The sequence below is a fragment of the Emys orbicularis genome, chromosome 5, assembly GCF_028017835.1.
Source record: "Emys orbicularis isolate rEmyOrb1 chromosome 5, rEmyOrb1.hap1, whole genome shotgun sequence".
Classification (NCBI taxonomy): Eukaryota; Metazoa; Chordata; order Testudines; family Emydidae; genus Emys; species Emys orbicularis.
The window spans coordinates 102,805,307-102,812,262 of NC_088687.1; positions in this window are offsets into that span (position 1 = coordinate 102,805,307).

The window sequence follows — 6,956 nt, forward strand, 5'->3', positions numbered from 1 at the left end:
CAAATAAGCCCCACCATGACTGACTTACCCTACCCTACTCTCCCAGGAGGAATGGCAAATTTGAAGACAATCCATGTGAGCAGCTGGAAGAATTGTTCTTTAAACAGGAAGGGCTTCCCAACCTTAACTAAAGCAAAGCTGGTGCTTCTGCTGTAATGTAGTATGAAATCAATCCTCATCAATTGCTTTGCTGATCCAGATCCCCAGCACAGGGTAATGCTGAAAGGGGGACTTTTGAAGGGGGGAAGGGGCTTTATCCATCCATCTGAAGCACAGAAGGCTCCAGAGAGCTGAGTGTTCCCATTCCCCCTCCTCTGTGCTGGAGCGCCTGTGATGTGCAACAAGCATGCCCATTCTCAACTCCTCAATCCAATCGCAGGAATGTGTTTGTGGTGTATTTCTGCAGCATACGTGTATTTCTCAGCTCCCTACCCAGCGAGGCAGGGCTTCCCCAGATCCTGGCTCACATAGGGGGTAGGGAGCAGGGTTCAGACCTAGAGGGACAAGGCCCCACTGATACCAGCTTACATTGGCAGGGAGGGGTTGAGAAGGGTTTAGATCCCTCTCCACAACTCAGCTCAGAGGAGAGGAGACAGGGAAGGTGATCAAAGCTCCAGATCCTGGTGCGTGTACACACACACAGGTCCGGGAGAGGGGCTGAGATACCCCCAGAGGGTCAAGGCCTCCTATTGCCTAGCTCACATAAGGTGGGTAGGTAGGGGGATTTAGTCACCTATAGGGGCAGGGGTCCCAGATCCTGGCACATACACAAAGGTGAGAGGCTCAGACCCCCCCACCCCCAGAGTTGGCCACACACATGAGGGAAGGCTGTGGAACTGATGACAAGTGCCCCATAACCTATATTTCCCCAGCCACTCATCCCCTTGTCCCTTTCCTAGTGTCCTAGCCTTCCTCTCCTGCTCCCTCAGCTGAGCCCCCTGCTACTACCTCTCCCCATAATTCTCTCTCCCTGTATTCCCCCAACTCCTGTCTTCTAACCCCCCCCCAAAGTATTTGCATGTCCAATTTTTTTTGTTCAAAAACACACTGATTACATTACCCCATAATAATAATGAAAAGACTCTCTGACTAAGACAGAATTTAGCAACATGCTTTCACCCCTCGTCCAGATTTCTGTCCTGGAGGGGGCTTGGTCTTGAATTGACACTGTGTGTAGTTCATAATCAAAGACTAGGCATATCCCTTTGAGTTATGCAGCTATACTTTTTCAGCTCCTTTGTCTGCGCATGCTTAGTGTACTCTATTTAGGTCATGAACATTAGGTGTGAGCGTAAAATGAAAGCTAAACTGTGGCCAGGGCCGGCTCTAACTTTTTTGCTGCCCCAGGCAAAAAAGAAGAGCGCCGCCCCGCCCCGCCAAACCCCCGCCCCCTCCCAAGCGCCGCGCCTGGCTGCCCAAACCCCCACCCCCCCGAGCACCGCCCCGCCGTAACACCCCCAGCGCTGCGCCGGGCCGCCAACCCCCCCCGAGCTCTGTGCCGGGTCGGGCTGGCCAAACCCCCGCCCCCCCTCCCCGAGCATCACGCCACGCCGGGCTGCCCAAACCCCCGGCACGCTGCGCCGGGCCGCCCAAACCCCCGCCCCCCCCCCCGAGCGCCTCGCCGGGCCGGGCCGCCCAAACCCCCGGCCCCCCAGAGCGCCGCGCTGGGCCGGCCAAACCCCCGAGCGCCGTGCTGGGCCGGGCCGCCCAAACCCCCGCCCCCCCGGAGCGCCGCGCCGGGCTGCCCAAACCCCCGAGCGCCTCGCTGAGTCGGGCCGGCCAAACCCTCGCCCCTCCCCCCGAGCGCCGGGCCGGGCCGCCCAAACCCCCGCCCCCCAGCGCCGTGCCGCCGAAACACCCCCCGTGCTGCCTGGCTGAAACAAACAAACAAAAAAACCCCAAAAAACCCCTCGAGCGCCGCCCCGCCAAACAAAAAAACAAAAACACCGCGAGCACCCCCCGCCACCCCAACGTTGGCCGCCCCTTCTAAGGTGCTGCCCCAAGCACGTGCTTGGTCGGCTGGTGCCTGGAGCTGGCCCTGACTGTGAAAAATACCATTCCAAATTTGGCTCCCCCAAAGGGGTATTGGGGGGGGGGGGTTATAGCAACTGAGATTTCTGTGGCAGGATCAGCTCCATGGTTTGATTCCCAGGTCTGAGCCAAAAACAAAAAACAAACAAAACCGTGAAATGTGAAACCATATTTCAAGGCAGTATTGCAAAAATCAGGAGTTGAACGCTACAGAAAATCCGTAGAGTAGCCTACAAGTAGTGAGACTTTAAAAAGGATAAATCATGGTTTTCAGTCCGTCTTCCCCTCTATGCTCTCTCAAGGTGGATGTGATAATTAATCAAACCCTGTGTCTAGCAGCAGCTGCTGCCCGCATACCCCTAGCCTCTATTACCTCTCGCTCCTTCCACCGGGGAGTTACTAGGTATTACACCAACACCCACAGGCAGCTCAGTAATTTTGTCTGCTGCAGTTCCCCCTTCCGCCTCCAGAGGCAACTGTGCTCGAAAGTGGCAGCCTTAGCTGCTCCCAGTGCCTGCAGAGTGCCCTTGCATGCACTGAGGCTAGGTCTACACTACCCGCCTGAATAGGCGGGTAGAAATCGACCTCTCGGGGATCGATTTATCGCGTCCCGTCAGGACACGACAATCGATCCCCGAATCGACGCTCTTACTCCACCAGCGAAGGTGGGAGTAAGAGCCGTCGACGGGAAGCCGCGGAGGTCGATTTTGCCGCCGTCCTCACAGCGGGGTAAGTCGGCTGCGATACGTCGAATTCAGCTACGCTATTTGCGTAGCTGAATTTGCGTATCTTAAATCAACCCCCCCCGTAGTGAAGACGTACCCTATATGGGGCAGAGGCCCTGGAGCCGATGCAGCACGTGTGGACCCGCCCTCCCCTCGCAGGCCAGCAGCAGCCACCGCCCCAGTATGAGGAAGGGGGAGTTAGTGGAGGTAGGAGCCTGGGGAGCTCCTCCCTTTTAGGCTGGAGCTGCGGGGGGGGGGGGGGGGGCTAGGGTTGCAGGAGCATGTTTGGGGGGTGGATTGGGGCTGTATGGGAGGGTGAGGTGAGGTGGGATGGGATGGGGAGTGGAAGGAGGGAAGGAAGTTGGAGTCGGGCTGGGGGAGTTGGAGAGAGCAGTAGGTACACAGGAGAAGTTTCAGCCATTTCATCTCCTGGATGCTTAACCGATTGAATGTCTCCCCTTCACGCTTTTCAGTTTATTCTCTCTTGTCTTCAGTATACCTGAATGGTAGTGCCCCATGATAAAATACAGAATTGTTACCTACCACAATGTTTTGCTCATCCCACTGGACTGGTAGATTAAATTTGATTTGTTGCAGCTGGATGTAGGTTTCTTTCTGCATAGTTTGCATTTACTTCAGAATGAATTTTGCCTGAGTAAGGATGGCGGAACTAGGACGCAAGCACTATAGTGGGTGAGATCTTCCCTCAATTTGATTATTTTTATGGTTCTGGTAAGAGTAAAATAAGGTCTTGTTCATTAGTAACTGTTTAGTATGGAAACCAGGACTCAGAAACAGGGCCACACCCCCTTCCTGGCACTTCTGTGTCTCCTTCCCTTCAACTCCACGGACTGATCAGAGTTCCTCATGTTCCTCAGCTACTGCTCCCTCCTGCAAGCACAGGGCTGGGGAGCACAAGCTCAGAGTAGCCAATGTGGAGAGCTGTTGTCCCCTCAGGTCTGAGGGGGTGGAGGAGATAATCCAATTGTGATGGGTCTGGTGGGGACAGGAGTATGTCACTGGGAGGGCTTGTGTGCCTCAGGGAGAGGAGACCAGTCTCTGTGAATAACAGTGTGGGGGCTGGTGAGTGTGTTAGTATGTTTGTGGGTAAAAGGGGGGGGGCGCATTGTTGCATAGTGTGTATCAGTTGTGGGAGATCTGCATTGGTTGTGGTTATGATCTGCAGTGTGTGGGGATTTGCATCAATTGTGCTTGCGCTGCATAATGTGGTCTGTGTCAGTTGTGTGTATGGAGGGTCTATCAAGTAATTGGTGTTGGGTAACAGAATCAAAGGGTCTGTGTTTTCATCAGTGGGTGGGGCTTCAGCAAAGACTGCTGTTTATTTTTTCCAGTCTGATTGTTATTGCTTCAAGTTAGGCACCTAGATAGATAACATGGGAATGAGCATAATAGAAATATTGAGTAGAGAATTCAGTTGTGCTAGTGTTTTGTCATGACAAACTATTAGAACATTCACTGTGTGGTCATGATGTAAATAGCAAATGTCACAAAGGAACAGACAGAACCGCACAAAGTACTGGACTTCAGTATTTTGATTTGCCATAAAAATGCTTTAAAACCATTAATGGCAACAAAACATGTCAATAGATGAAAACCAAATAAATAAAAAATATAAATATAGTGTTTTCTGCCTCTTTTTTTGAAAATAAATATACCTATCTATTCTGTTGATTTAGTTGGGGATTAGGTCCTGCTTTGAGCAGGGGGTTGGACTAGATGACCTCCTGAGGTCCCTTCCAACCCTATGATTCTTTGATTCTGAAAACTTTAAATGATATTTTTACCTGTGTTAAATGAGCAGGCCAGGCACAGATAAATCTGAAATCTATATGTGCAGACAGCAGAGGGAGCTGTTGCAGCTGTTGCTGATTATTCAAACAAACTTTTTGTAATGCCAACATAATCCTAATTTAACTTGTTAGGTATTAAAACAAATAAGCAACAAAAACATAGAACCACTCCCCAGTCCTCCTCCTTTCTTCTTTTAAAACAAACACCACACAGACAAACAACAGGATCCATGTCCCTCATGTCAAAACTCTAGTTTTATTCATTAGTTTTGTTGCCTGGTCTATTGATTGTGTATTAGTTACCTACCCTTTGTAGGCTACAGTATTAATTTGTGTGTCTGGAACAAGGTGGGTGAGGTAATATCTTTTATTGGACCAATTTCCATTGGTGAGAGACATGAGATTTCGAGCTCACACAGCGCTTCCTTGGTTTAGGAAAGATACTCAGGAATGTCACAGCTAAATACAAGGTGGAACAGAATGTTTAGCATAAGGAGTTAATGCATGTTGTGAGACCATTCAAGGTGCAGTGGGCAGTTAACACTTCTGTAGTCATGGGATAAATTAGTAGGTTAGTTAGTAGGTGATTGTTGTAATGAGTCACAAATCCAGTGTCCTTATTATGACCATGATTTTTAAAGATTTTCATGCAACAGCTTTTGTTAGCTTTGTTTTTGTTATGCTCATTTAGGTTTGTTTTTAGTACAGTCCTTTTTTGACTCACACAGACTGGATGTTTGTCACATTAACATCTTATCCTAAATGCAAAACCAGCCAACCTAGTTGGGCAGTAATTTTATCTTTTTGTTTGTATCTAAACCAGTGGTTCCCAAACTGGGGTTCGCGAAATGTTACAGGGGGTTCTTGGGAAAAAAATCTCTAATGGCAGTCAGAGCCATCCCTAGGGATCCTGGGCAGCATGGGGCCAGCAGCCCGGAGCCCCTGGACTTCCAAGAGCTAAGCAGATCAAAGCAAACATAGCTATCACACTGAGGAGATTTAAACTTCAAGACTCCTTATAAGAAATGGAAAGGGAGGTGGATATTTTTTGCTGTTTTTAAAATTAAATAGGCAGCTAGTATTGTTTTTAAAATTATTATGAACAATTTTAAGCTTTGTTGTAACGTGCATTGTTTGCCTGGACTGCTCAAGATCTGAATGCTTGTGTAGGAGGAACTCTTTGGCCTGGTCCACACTAACCCCCCCACTTCGAACTAAGATACGCAACTTCAGCTACGTTAATAACGTAGCTGAAGTCGAAGTACCTTAGTTCGAACTTACCGCGCGTCCAGACGCGGCAGGCAGGCTCCCCCGTCGACTCCGCGTACTCCTCTCGCGGAGCAGGAGTACCGGCGTCGACGGCGAGCACTTCCGGGATCGATCCGGGATCGATTTATCGCGTCTAGACAAGACGCGATAAATCGATCCCAGAAGATCGATTGCTTACCGCCAGACCCGGAGGTAAGTATAGACGTACCCTTTGGGTTGGCTTCTTTAATGCCTTCATGCTGTTTCACATCTGATACTCCTTGATGAAACATAGGATCCTTGTCTTATAACAGGCTTATTCAAAGTGATACAAGCGACGAAAGTGAGATCTTGGAAGAGTGTTGCCATTTTCATAATGTAATAAAAATACTGTAATGATAAATAATAATTAATAACAAATAGTGTGTAATAAACATGTCATAAAAACAAATTTTATATTTCCAAGATCACTGCTTTTATACTCAGGTAAAGGAGAAAATCCCTGGAAATATTCATTTTTATGAGGGGGTTTGCGAGACTTGACATTTTAGTGAAAGGGGTTCACAGGTTGTTAAAGTTTGGGAACCACTGATCTAAACGTATCTGCACAAGTAGGGGATTTTGTCAGTAAAAATTAACTAGAACTCAAACAGCCAGTGGTATTGTTTTGACAAAATATGCAATTTATTATTAGATTGTTAACCTTCAAGTGTCACTGTTTCAACTACATTGAAAGGGGGATAGCTCAGTGGTTTGAGCATTGGCCTGCTAAACCCAGGGTTGTGAGTTCAATCTTTGAGGGAGCCATTTGGGGCAAAAATCTGTCTGGGGATTGGTCCTGCTTTGAGCAGGGGGTTGGACTAGATGACCTCCTGAGGTCCCTTCCAACCCTGATATTCTATGAAATGCAGCACTTTAACGTGGGCACCAGCACTGTGAGAGAGCTCTCTCAGCACTGTAAAAAAACCACCCCCATGAGGGGCGTAGCTACCAGCGCTGGTGCACTGTCTACACTGCCACTTTACAGCACTGAAACTTGCAGCACTCAGGTGTGTTTTTTCACACTCCTGAGCAAGAAAGTTGCAGTGCTGTTAAGTGGCAGTGTAGACAAGGCCTAAGTCTTGGAGATGGTCCTTCTAGG